The sequence below is a fragment of the Apteryx mantelli genome, chromosome 4 (genome assembly GCF_036417845.1).
Source record: "Apteryx mantelli isolate bAptMan1 chromosome 4, bAptMan1.hap1, whole genome shotgun sequence".
Classification (NCBI taxonomy): Eukaryota; Metazoa; Chordata; class Aves; order Apterygiformes; family Apterygidae; genus Apteryx; species Apteryx mantelli.
This window is the reverse complement of record NC_089981.1, coordinates 51301005-51313964: the sequence shown is the minus strand read 5'-3', so window position 1 is coordinate 51313964 and position 12960 is coordinate 51301005.

Genomic DNA, 12960 nt, shown 5'->3' with positions numbered 1-12960 from the left:
CTTAAACATTTTATACTGGGGATTTTTTTTGTCTGTTTTTGAGGATGAAAAGTATGGTTGCATCTTGATCTTTCCTCCAGGAGGAAAAAACCCATCCGACAGTGTCTTATCAACACCTACCCAAGTCATGGTGGCAAGGAAGGGATGTAAAAGGGACAGAGGGAAAACTGTATCCCTCCAGCAATGCAGACATGGCATTTTGGGGCGAGGGGACTGCTGTGCCATTCCCAGGGTCTGAAGCCCTGGTTTACTTCAGCCTAATGTGATGAGGATCTCTTCAGTTTGTTTCTAATGCTAGTTCAGCACCTGTCAAGGATAGTCTCTGATTTCCTTGACATTGTCCCCTACCTCGGTCAGATCTTGCTAGCCAAATCGGTAGGGGGCAAGTCAGTTCACTCTCTGGGGCTGGCGACTGATGGTGGTCTTTCCGCTGAGATGCACAAACCTCACTTGCCCCTTGGTGTATGCCAGGGCTTGGCAGGCCTGGGCTGAGCTTGGTGGGGTGGCTGGGCTGCAGCTGGGGGCTCTGCATCTCTCTGCTGCTGCTGAAACGCTACCCTCACCCCGGGAAGGCTGGGTGTAGGGCACCCTGCTCCTGCAGCACCTGGGACCAGTGTCTGGTAGGCAAGTAACAAATGAGACGAGCTGTTGTTTCGCAGGACGTGGCCCCATCCCATGCAACAAGGAAGGTGGGAGGATCACTGGGCATGTGAAGAAGCTGTGGGGGAAAACTGGTGGTGGAGCAATCCTTTACTAGAGGTGCCTTACCTAGAAATCATTGCAAGCTAGGCAGGGGCAAGCTGCAAAGTCCAAGCTGTTCATGACAGGTGCTTTACCAGAAGGAATTTATTTAAGCGTGGCTTAATGACTCTCACTCATTGCTGGGCTAATCAGGACACTGGAGCTAATGAGAAACTCTTCCAAACAGCCTTAGTGATGTTAATAAGCCCTTGTACTAGTGCTTCTATGTAGGTCTGATTATGAACAGCAAAGCTTCTGCCCACAAGCATCTCGTGGTTAAATGCCACCATCTAGCGTTCAACGGAAGGGAAAAGATGCAGGGGAGAGGCAGGCAGCAAATGCATTTCATTAGCGACCTGAGAGCAAAGATGGCTTTGCAGCCCAGCAGCTAGCCCTGGCCCGAGAGCGCTGCGGACTCATCCTGGCCGGCACAGCCAGCTCCCAGCACCCTTCTCAGCAGGACACTCAAACCAGCAGGTCCCTACCTGCAACTGCTAGCGGCTGTGTAAAATCGAACATTGCAATTTAGAGCCTTGTTGTGATACAAGGAAGATCAGGAATGGCTGCAAATAGCTCCATAGGTGACTTTGTGGGGACAGAAAGAGAGATTAAGAGCAGATCTCTCAGGGAACTGGGTGCTGCAGGTTCCTGCTAGGCTGGTTTGCAGCCAGCATGGGTGCTGGTTGCTGGTGGGACAAATGAACACACATGCTGCAGGGGGAGGAGGGCAGTGTGGGGAAATGGTATTTGCTTTGCAATGCAGGCCAAATTGCGCGTGTCCCTCCGCCACAAGCCAGGCTGTAGTACTTCTGATGCACCCCCGGCTCTCAGCACTAACAGACAAGTATGGGAGCTCTGCGCATGCACCTAAGTTATTTTCTGAAGTGGCTTGGCTGCCTTCACCCAGCCAGGGGACAAAACTGAGACCCCAGCGAAACAGGGTCAGAGCGGCCTCGCTCTAGGGCGCTGTTAGACGAGCGGCAGCAGCGCGGCTTGAGCAGCTCTCCATGACCCCTCATCCAGCTCCTTGTGCCTGCAAGGTGGAGAGGGCAGTGTACGCGTGCCCATGGCTGCATGGGGAACCTCTCTGCCAGGAGAATAACCTGCCAGAAATGTTGGGTGTTAAGGCGGGTGTTTCTTTTTAGTTGGCTCAGTTTCCCAGTCCAGGTAAATTCTGTATATGAGCGGCTGGAGGCAGGAACTGTGAAGAGCTGCTGCCCTCGCAGACAGAGCTGCACCATCCTGATGTGGGATGTTGGATGTAAGAGGATACAGGGGAAAATGTAACAAAAACAGTGGGTCCGGGTGATGGCCATGATAATTATGTGTTTTATTGTGTCTTTGCTTCCAAAAATACAGGTCTCAGACACTTAAACTACAGAAAGCCTGTAGATTTGTACTTAGAGTGTGTGGGCAAGGCGGCAGCATTAGCCACGGTTTACACGGCTTCATAACTCTCCCTCTCATTAAGGTATTGCTATGAAAGAGCCACATAGCATGGGGAATGGGGCAGACAGGCTAAATTCAGGTTTTAAAGGATAAATATCTGTTCATAGCACTTTTCTGAACTGCCTTTGCATCCTCTGGTAACTAAACACCAGTTATGAGTCAAAAATAAAACTGGTAATGTTCCTCTAACCAAAGGCAGTATTTTGGGAGCTAATGAAGAAGAGGCTATTTGCATTTAAGATCAAAGTAACCGGTGTTTTGGAAAAAAACAAACAAACAAAGAAAACCCAACAAATCTACTTTAGCAGCTTGATAACAGTGCTGGCACAAGGACAAATGGGTATAAAGTAGCCATGAAAGAAAGTAGGCCAGAAACAAGGATACCCACCAAGAAATTAGATGATAGAGCAGCCTTCTGGCAGGGTTGGTGGAAGCCAGGAAGCTGATTGATTTTAAGATGTAGTTTAATCATTTCATGAAATGTCGGATGCTTGCTCAGGAATGGGGCATTGCAAATGTTGTTTCTGGACTGGACTTTCTTCTTATTAAAAATGCTCTCCATTTTCACTCCAGGATGGTTTAATAGTATCAGCAATAGTGACTGAGTTGAACAGGAGCTGGTAAATTTAACTGCCATGACATCCAAGCCAGAACAGACTCTCAAGACGACACAATTTGAAATATTGTTGGCTTTGGTCTAAACTAGCGCATGCTCCACTGCTATTGCAAATGGCACTGCAGCAGGGGCAGCACCACCTAAGCTCTCTGAGAAAAATATCTAGGGAAAATGAGTTGGGAGGTCACTTCCCTCCTTAGGTTTTAACCTGGCATTTGAGCCTGTAGAGGGTTACGAGTCCACCCTAAAATGTGAAACATACTCACCCAGGTTGGGACAGAGACTTCTTAGCAGAAGGCCCATGATGGTGGAATGTGTTTCTTTGCTTTGTTTGGCAAAAAGCTGTTGGTTTTATCAGTGTGAGGTGTCTAATTTATGTGACTGAACTCTAGTAATACACCTAGGGAGCTACCGGGAAAATAAATCTCTGTAGATGCTCTGGGTGATCGCCTATTCCCTGCATTTAGCAGAGCTAGCTGCTTTCCCTCTACTTTTTTTGCAGGGCAATGCAAAGTCATTTTCTTACGAAAGAAGAAACAAATTCTCTAGACACAAAGCCCTTCTGGGCAACTGTTGCAGTTTCTTCTGAAGTTTTCAAAAACCCCAAATACTTTTCCCTCTTTTATTGGGATCCATAACTTAAAAAGTTACTTAAAAGCTGTATGTGTCCCCTTTTCAGTGTAGGGGGAACATGGGAAGGTAATGCTTCCCTCCCTTCCCTGCTTCTTAAAGAAAGCCTGCCTTGTTTTAAATATTTTCCTTCTGCCTGTCTCCTTAGAAAATATTAGGGATATGGGGTCTGGTATTCATTATAAGCTCCCAACAGAGTAAGATCAATGAAACTTTAACTAAAGCAGCTGTGAGCCAATATGTTACTTAGCTGTTGAAGTTAAAAGCATTTATAACAAAAATTGAACTTAACCAGTTGGTGAGGACTTTTTTCCCCCTTTTTTCAGAAGTTTACATGATGTTGTCTTGTTACTAACACTTCATGGTCGCATGAGGTAGATCTTGCCTGAATTTCTTGTTTGTTTATCTTCCTATCTACTAGAACATGAAGCACTTGGATATTACGTAGGCATGGATGCTTTTATCTTTACAGTGATGATTTAACCACACACCCACCCTTTTCTTTCTGAATATGAAAATATTAAGGTAAAATATAAAAGTTTATTAAAGTTTTCCTTTTTTTTTTTTTTTTTTTTTTTTACAGCTAGCCTTTAAAAAAAGAAGCTTCCCCTACCCCCTCAAAAAAAGACAATACACAAAAGCCCAGTGCAGTTGTCAGGAAAGCTGTAAATATTTCTGCATATGCTGTTTGGTCACAGTGCATTACATACTGAATGCAGAACTGGCAGTATTTTCCCTGGGTAACTGTTCTCCTCCACCATGAAGCAGTCCGCCAGAGCTAGTGGCATAATGTGCATATTTTTATCGCAGTCAGATGGCTGAGCTGGAGTCATGAAAACCTTTTTGCGCTGGACAGGGAGTCCATTTTCATCCCTCTCTCAGCAGTGCAGTACAGAGTGGTCGAGGTTTGATCTGCCCACTAATGTGAATTCAGCTCTGCCTGAAGAGAAACTCCCCAGACTGATAGGAGGTTTACTCCAGCAAACAGAGGGTAGGAAGGAGTGGAAGGCAGCTGGCAGAGCATCCACATTGTCAAGCAGAGTGATATTTATTTTTTTTTAATCAGCAGTATTGCACCTAAGTCTGAGATGCAGAAAAACAGAGGAAAGCTCACACAAGAGTGACAAAATGATCAGAGGCCGGAAGGACTTACACGAAAAGATTGAAAGAGCTAAATATGTATACCTTGGCTAAGCAGGGACAACTAAGGCAGGTTTATATAACCATCCAAAGGGAACAGTCCCCTGGGAGAAAAATGGAATCTTTAGGCTAGTTCAAGGGGCTGTAACTCCGTTAACAGGAGGAATTTTGAAAGGCAAATATGGGTTAAACAGAAAAAGCTGTCCTCGTGATGTTGTTTGTTAAACTAAAATGACTTCCCACAGGGAGCAAGGGAAGCCCGGGTTCTCGGCTCGTCTGCATGTCAAGGGTGGGAAAGGGTTGCGCTTTAAAAAAGGGAGGAGGTTGGGGGGGGGGGGGAACTAGGAAAAAAATGAGCAATGGACTGGCCTGCCAGCTTTTTTGTCTTCCTGTTTCCTGTTCCCAGACAGAACATGCTTACTAGGAAAAATGACCTGTGTGGGCCGGTGATCCTAAGTGCCACTTGATGTTTGAGTCTGACAACAGTAACAGAAGGAAACTCTTCTGCTGGGTGGGACGTATGTATGTGCTGGGAATTAGCAACTGAGGACGTCGGAGGGTCACGTAGCAGAATCAGATCCCTGGCAAAGCTGATAATGATATGTAATGATGCGGCTTTATTTAATGTATTATGCACTGCACTAGCCATCTCAGGGGGTTTGTATGAGAGATGCATTGGCTATTTCAGGGCAGCAGAAATGATGCCAAAGAGAAAGCAGATCTGCATAATCATGTCTTTTGTTGCTGGCAGATGCACAGTCTGGACGCTGTGGTGGCTGAACACTTAACTCCAGAGCAATAGATGTAATATATACCTGTGAATGGTCTAGGGTGAAGAACAAGCAGAAAATGTCCTTCCCCAAATTATTCAATCTTCCTAAAACAATGTAAACAGTAGGTTTTCTGACCATCGTGTTCATGAGCAAAGCTCAAAAAGTATTCGAACAAAGAATCTATTTTCCCCAAAAGGGACATTCTCAACTCAGTGCTGAAAAAGTAGCAGAATCATTGATTTGAATGCAGAATTTGGGAAGGCAGCTGCTCCATCGTTATGTCATATCTTAAACATGCAGAAATTTCCCCACGAGAGATGACACCAATTCCTGCACCAAGCAAAGAGGTGCTTTGGAGCAAGAACAGTGGAAGGAGCAAAGATAATGTGAACAGCTAATAACTTACTGGCAGGAACTAGAAACCAGCACTTCTGGCCTTGTCCTCTGCAGCTTCCCAACAATTGCAGGATTCCCGACTCTACAGTTGTTTTCCAAGATGGAACAGGAAAACCCTGCCCCTTTCTGGCACCGCAAGGAGCAGCCGCCTCTCTGGCAGGCGCAGGATATGGTGCCTGTGAGCCCAGGGCAGTGCAGGTGTTACTGGTGAAAGGTCTGGGAATTGAACTGCCTTTCTTTCTAGAACAGGCAATTCAGGCAGTAGCTGTGCTGTTTCCTTGTAACGGTCCTTATGCCCTGGCTCAGAGCCAGAGGAACCCCCATCTGTGAGGCTAAAAGTTTATTAACTTCTGGCACCAGATTGACAGCATGGTGGGTAATTAACAAAAAAGACCAGATCCAGATAGACGTGCTGCCTGTGCTCCCCCTGAACCCAGCTCTATGACAACTGTTCCCTCAGTGGCCCGTTTAGGTGGGGGAGAGAGGAGGCAATACTGGAGACATTTATGACATCGGGTTACTGCTATTTTGGAGCCTGGCACATACACAGCAACTCCCTGCACACTGATGTCAGGGCTCTGAGTTTAATCTTCATATGAGCTGACCTTTGCACCCTAACATAGGTCTTTAAAGTCTATGCAAAGGGTAGCACTGCTCAGTCAAAGCTGGATGCTTAGATGCATGTAAAATCTTCCTCTGACCCTTTTACCAGACCAGCAGGCAAACCAAGGCCTGCAGTTGGATGCTGTGGGCTGTACCACCTCAACTGGTATATTTGCTAGTGTAAATTATTTCCTGGTTGCTGTATGTGAGGGTGCCTTGTAGCACCAAATACCAGGTGTGCTGACTGAGCACATCTTGCAGAAAGAGCTGCTGCCTGATGATATGATGAGCTCATCCTGCTGAATCTTGTCTTTCATTTAAACAACATTTCCAGTGCTTGTAGCTGCAAGGGAAACATTAAAAGTATGAGTTATTGTCTTCTTCAGGGCTTAGACAGCTATTGTTATGGGCTAGGGAGAGTGTGCGTTACAGTGTCCTTCCTGATTATGCTAGCTCCGCACTGTTATGTCTATTACATAGGTTGCAGAAGGTTTAAAGCCCAGTGGCCCAATGTCATGCGGTGGCATGGCGCCTAGCAGGAAAAGCGTCTTGACCCCATAGCACTTTGGGGTTAAATGAGTTGTTGTGGATTCTCTAGTGGGGGTACCAGTGAGATGTGGTTCTAGTTACTAGACCTGGGACAGCAGAGCCATCTCAAGGGGCTCCTAGTCTCTCATGCTCTGCTGCTTGTTTTTGCCCACCTCCTGAAGTTTACTGCCCTCTAAACTGGGTAAATCAGCTGTTTGTGTGACTTCGCTCTCCAGTGACTCTCTATGAATGACCCTTTTTATCTAAACATATCTTTCCTCCCCCATTCTTCACATGTGGAGGAATATTTTTGTTTAGAAAACATAAAAATTGGTATTCAAGCCCCCTGAAAGTTGGGTTGGTAAAACGGAAGGAGAGAGAATAGGGAGTGTGAGAAGCTGGGAGTGGAAACCTCCTGAGCTGAGTCTTCCACTGAACTGACTGTAGTATCAAATCATATTTATAGCAATACCATGTATTCCGGTATCTTTAGTCAATACGAAGAGAAAGACTTTTTATTGGCATAAGGATTTCCAAAGAATTATAATGCTTTAATTGCATCTTTTTCAAAATGAAAGCTGGAAAGCAGCTCTGCGGAGAAGGACCTGGGAGTGCTGGTGGACACCAAGTTAAGCATGAGGCAGCAATGTGCCCTTGTGGCCAAGAAGGCCAATGGTATCCTGGGGTGCATCAGGAAGAGTGTTGACAGCAGGTCGAGGGAGGTGATTCTCCCCCTCTACTCAGCCCTGCTGAGGCCCCATCTGGAGTACTGCGTCCAGTTCTGGGCTCCCCAGTACAAGAGGGATGTGGCACTACTGGAGCAAGTCCAGCGAAGGGCTACAAAGATGATTAGGGGACTGGAGCATCTCTCTTATGAGGAAAGGCTGAGAGAGCTGGGCCTGTTTAGCTTGGAGAAGAGAAGGCTGAGAGGAGATCTTATCAACGTGTACAAGTATCTGAAGGGAGGGTGTCGAGAGGATGGAGCCAGACTCTTTTCAGTGGTGCCCAGCGACAGGACGTGAGGCAACGGGCACAAACTGAAACACAGACAGTTCCATCTGAACATGAGGAAAAACTTCTTCACTGTGAGGGTGACAGAGCACTGGAACAGGTTGCCCAGAGAGGTGGTGGAGTCTCCTTCTCTGGAGATATTCAAAACATGCCTGGACGCAATCCTGTGCAATGTGCTCTAGGTGACCCTGCTTGAGCGGGGGGGTTGGACTAGATGATCTCCAGAGGTCCCTTCCAACCTCAGCGATTCTGTGATTCTGTGATTCTATGAATATAGTGGCATAAAATTCTGTATGTGCTAGGCATAATTCCTGGATGGTTAAACAGTAGATAAAATTGGAACTTGTGTTTTTTCCAGCAAGATCTATCAGAAGGTTGGAGGAACCAGGATGTCATATATATATGAGTGTGTGTGTGTGCATATATATGTATATTTATGTATATATACATAAAGAACAAGTTTTATCCTTTCCGCTTTGTGTTTACATATGTAATGTGACAGCATTAGTACAGCTAATTTAAAAGGGCTGTTGTGATTACCACTTAATGACAGTTTGTCTGGTTCGCGCAAGTCTGTTGTTTTAATGTTGTGTTTGCTTAGTATAACATTTATCTAAAAATAAGTGATGGGACATGTACCATCTTCCCCAGATAAGAAAAGCATGTGAAAGTTAGGAGAAAAGCATTGTAGGTGGTATAAAGATGAAAAGACTTTTGCAGCATTAATAATACAATCCAGCCTTCTGCAAGGGTCTGACCTCTATTTCTTAAATATATAACAAAGCAATATATACCCCAGCTTTGTCATACCTGGAGGCTTACTGCAAAATCCACAGCTTTGTGTGGGGGTTTGCTTTTCTGGGGTTTGTTGTTGCTGTTGTTCTAGTTTTTTAGATAATCGCTCTTTGTGAACTGTGTGGCAGCCAGATGTGTGTTTGAGCAGTTAATGTGCCACAAGAAAATGGAGGTCCTTGTTAAAGCTTTGCATCAGAGGGTAGTGCTTTGGGAAGCATCAGCCCTTGCTATGATTATATCATTAAGCAGATAATTTCTTGTCCCTTAAATACCATGCTTCCTGTTGTCATATCCCAAAATAGGATTTTCCTGTTTCTGCAACAGCAGTGTACTCATTTACTTATTTCTAGATGGTGATCCACTTTAGCTCCCAGCCATTACACATATTACTACTTCCAGAACAGGTATTTCCAATTTTGTACTGGTAGATTAGACTTCTCCTTCCTAAACATAGTTTGCCCTTGTTCATGCAGAATTTTATCTTGTTGAATCATTCCTCTCATTTGTCAGACTCATTCTGAATTCTGTTCTTGTCTTCCGAGTATTTGACACTCTTCCCAGGCTGATTCATCTGCATGCTTTAATACTGTATGCTCTATTCTGCTAAACAAATTATTAATGCAGGCGTGCTAATAAGATATCCCTGATTCCACAAAGGAATTGTTCCCAAGTTTGTCAATGAACTACTTTGAACACAGACACTGAACAGGGTGTGCTTCTAGCTTACAGTGAATTTTATCCTGACATTTCCCTGTTTGCTTAAGAAGGTACCATGTGGCATACCACTAAAATCCTATTACAGTCAAATTTAACACATATGTATCTTTTCCCCTTGCCCACTAGCTCAGTTATTCTAGTACAGAGAGGAAATATATTCATTTGAAACAACTTGCTCCTGATTGTCTGTCATGTTGGCAAGAAACAGCCTCTCAGTTTACAGATTGAAAATGCATATAAAATGATTACTTAATCTTTTGTTCCATTGCCTTTCTGGTCTTTGAAGTTAAGCTTGCCAGTCTAAAATTCTCTGCTCCCCTGGGAAGCTGGGTATTCAGGATGATGCTAGAGATTTTTCAAAGACGGTTTATCGGTTACTTCAATGAGTATCCTAAGGATATTGCAAGTGCTGTCTGCTTGAGTACACGTAAACTTTATTCTATTTTTTTCCTACTATGGCCTACACTCTTCGCACCCTTCTTAAAACGAATACTGGGTCTCACTTAAGCAAAAGGCGAAGACGACATGACATACCCAGTCTTTGCAATATTCTCTCTGCTAATAACAAAAATTCTTGCCAGTACGAGTCACTGGGGCTGTGTAAACAAAGAAAGAGATGGTTTGCCAAAACCAAGATGTGGTATGAACTGAGTTGCTTGGAATTGTAATGGCAGAGCATGGTCATGAGCAGCAGCAATGTCACAGGCTGCATTTGGGAGTTCATCTAATGTTGGGTTAATACAGAAAGGAGCTCAGGAGGCCTTCGGGAAATGTCTGTGGGCTAGCCAAAGAAGGACATATGATCCTGCAGAAGCTCTCCCATTACCCTCTGAAAGTTTGCAAACAGCTTTGACCCAGGAAAGTGTTTTTGTAGTGGTGCACAACTTGCTTTCACAGGGTCGTGGTACTTCCTCACGACTTCACATTCAGTGTCCAGAACTAAACATACTCATCCAGTGTAAACTTGTCCTGATGATTCAAATATTAACCCAGAGAGGGGGAAAAAAAATCTTTTACTTTGTACCTGTAAGTATCATGTTGGCCCAGATATCCTTTGTCCTTCTGCAGCTGGCATAAATTCAGCACAAAAGCATAAAGCTAACCTAAACCCTACCACATGCACTAGATGATGTCAAAAACATGGTGTGTAATGTCACATTGGCATTAAATCTCTATTGCTGTGTGATCTGATAATGTATAATTCTGCTGCTAATGAGCCTTAATTGCCTCATACAGTGGCAAACCCCAGAGACGGAGACAGTGCCTTCTCCAGATCCCAGCAAAGAGGATGTGGTGGGTTCCTGACACAGCTGCTTTTTCCCAAGCTACAGCCATTAGCCTAGCCCTAAATAACAGACTCGCACCAACCACGAGCAGCAGGTCTGCAACTTCAGTGATGAGCTACAGATCCATGTGTTAGCATAAGCTACCTCAGGGACTAGTTGAACACTGCTGCAGAGCTATAATTAACAAGATGCTAATTATTATGTTTGGCTGGGAAAGACAGGTGTGAGGAACTGCATCTAAGGGATTTTAGTGTAAGCCAGCTGCAACTAGGTAGGTTAAGCAGTGAGGATCAGTTTGAACTGTAGTAGAGTAACTCTTGAGGCTCTCAAAATGACTGCTGAATAACACAGGCCTGTGGCGGTAATTTGCTCACTGAATTAGAGTCTACTGAGTTCATCTTAGTGGAAAATGTGTGCTATAGCTAAATACATTTATGGTTAGTGGATAAAGACTCTTAGCATGTCACTAACATCTATTTGGTGAGGAGCAACTTGAAGGGTTTAGCTTTCCTGAAAAGTGTGTACAAAGAAAAATGGAACAACACAGTGAAAAAATTAATTCTAAATGTCTGTTATTCTTTTCTTTCTACCTCAATTTTCATTTACTTTCTTTGAAGATTTTGAAAAAAGCATTTGGTGCTTAAATGTGAAATTCTCTGTGCTTAGTTTTATGCCATCTCTCTGAGACTTGTACAGAGTAGCTCTAGAGCCTTTGTTGCTGCTACCTCTAAGAGAGCTACACTTGATCTATCTGTAACAGAAATGTGTTAATTCACAGAGCCTTGGGAAAAAAGGACAGGGAGCAAATAGACAAATAAGCGAATAGGAAAGAAGAAAGTAAAGAAAGGTGGGAGCAGAGTAACTTAGTGAAAGCAGTAATGAATATGCTCACTGATAGCAGAAGAGGGTGCTAACAAACACTTCTGCTTCTGTTCACAGAACCATTGTGGAAGCTGGGCATGTGCTGAGTATGTCTTTGGTTATGTGGCTTATACAAGCAGCTTCACTTGGGATCTGAGGGGCAGTAATTTTTCAGATGGTCTTCAACAACTGAAGGTAGAGTCTCTGAACTGGAGCCCCTCTTTTTTTCTGTCCTCCTTTTTTTTATGTTCCCTCCTTCCCCCTTGTTTATAGCTGTCTGTAGGGTGAAACCGTATACCCAGATCATCTTCCAGTAAGTTATTCCAGAGGTCTACCACCAGTTGGTGAAGAACCACCTCCTTTTGTGTGGTTTGAACCTGCATCTTATCAGCTTCATTTGATGACTTCTAATTTTTGTACTGGAAGAGTCAGTGAACAGCTAATCCCTATCCATTGTCTTTATGCCTTTCATGACTTTGTAGATCCTCATCAAATCTGCCCCCACTCCCCATTCAAGAAGGATATGCATTTATGGCCTACTGCTTTAAGAACAACAATAACAGTGTTACAGCCCAGCCAGCAGTGGTCAAGAATTGTGCATCCCAAACAACCCCTCTGACTTGCCCCTCTAGTTCCCAGGAGCAAATGAACAAGCTGGGATTTCATTCTGGCTTTCACTTAGTCTCCTGCTGCCTCATCCCCTTTTTGCTTTCAAATAGTCATGTAGGGTAGAGCATATAAACAGGCCTCTAGTAAGGAAGCAATGGTAAGCCTTGAGCCTACCATAGAGGACGTGACATCTTAATTTCAGATAGCCAAATGTATATTCCCTAGCCATTTAAGATGTTTGATGGTGTAGATTGAGACTGTGAACTACTTTATGGACTAGGGTCATCACAGATTAGGCCGACTTGTCAAATAGCAATGATGGTATTTCACCAGTAGCCTTGATGAATTTAACTAGATAGATTTCAGCCTGCTTGTGTGGAGAAATGTAGGTGTTCTGCACCTCACTAGACTAGCCAGTAGCGGGAGTGGTGAAAAGTCCCAGGTGGTCAAAAAATGGCCTGCAAGCCCCAAAGGGAGAAATATTCCTTCATGTTAACACAGAACATGGAGAAACTGGGTGGAAACAGATGGGTCTGTAAATGACTCTCGTGTGTGGGAACTCCACGTGAATAAAAGAGTACCAGACCTCTGTGTGGTAACACCTTTGGCTAACAGGGAAGCCTTTCAAAAAGTGATCCTTACCTCCTGGATCCCCTCCTGACTTTCACTTCCCTGCTCCCAATGGTCTGAAAATGGATGAAGAGGAGATTTCTGGCTTGCAGTAACAAAGACAATGCTTTTAGGCTGCAGTTTCACACTGCTAAAATGAGCTAACAGCTGTTTCTTAATGGGGTGCTCCTGCTCC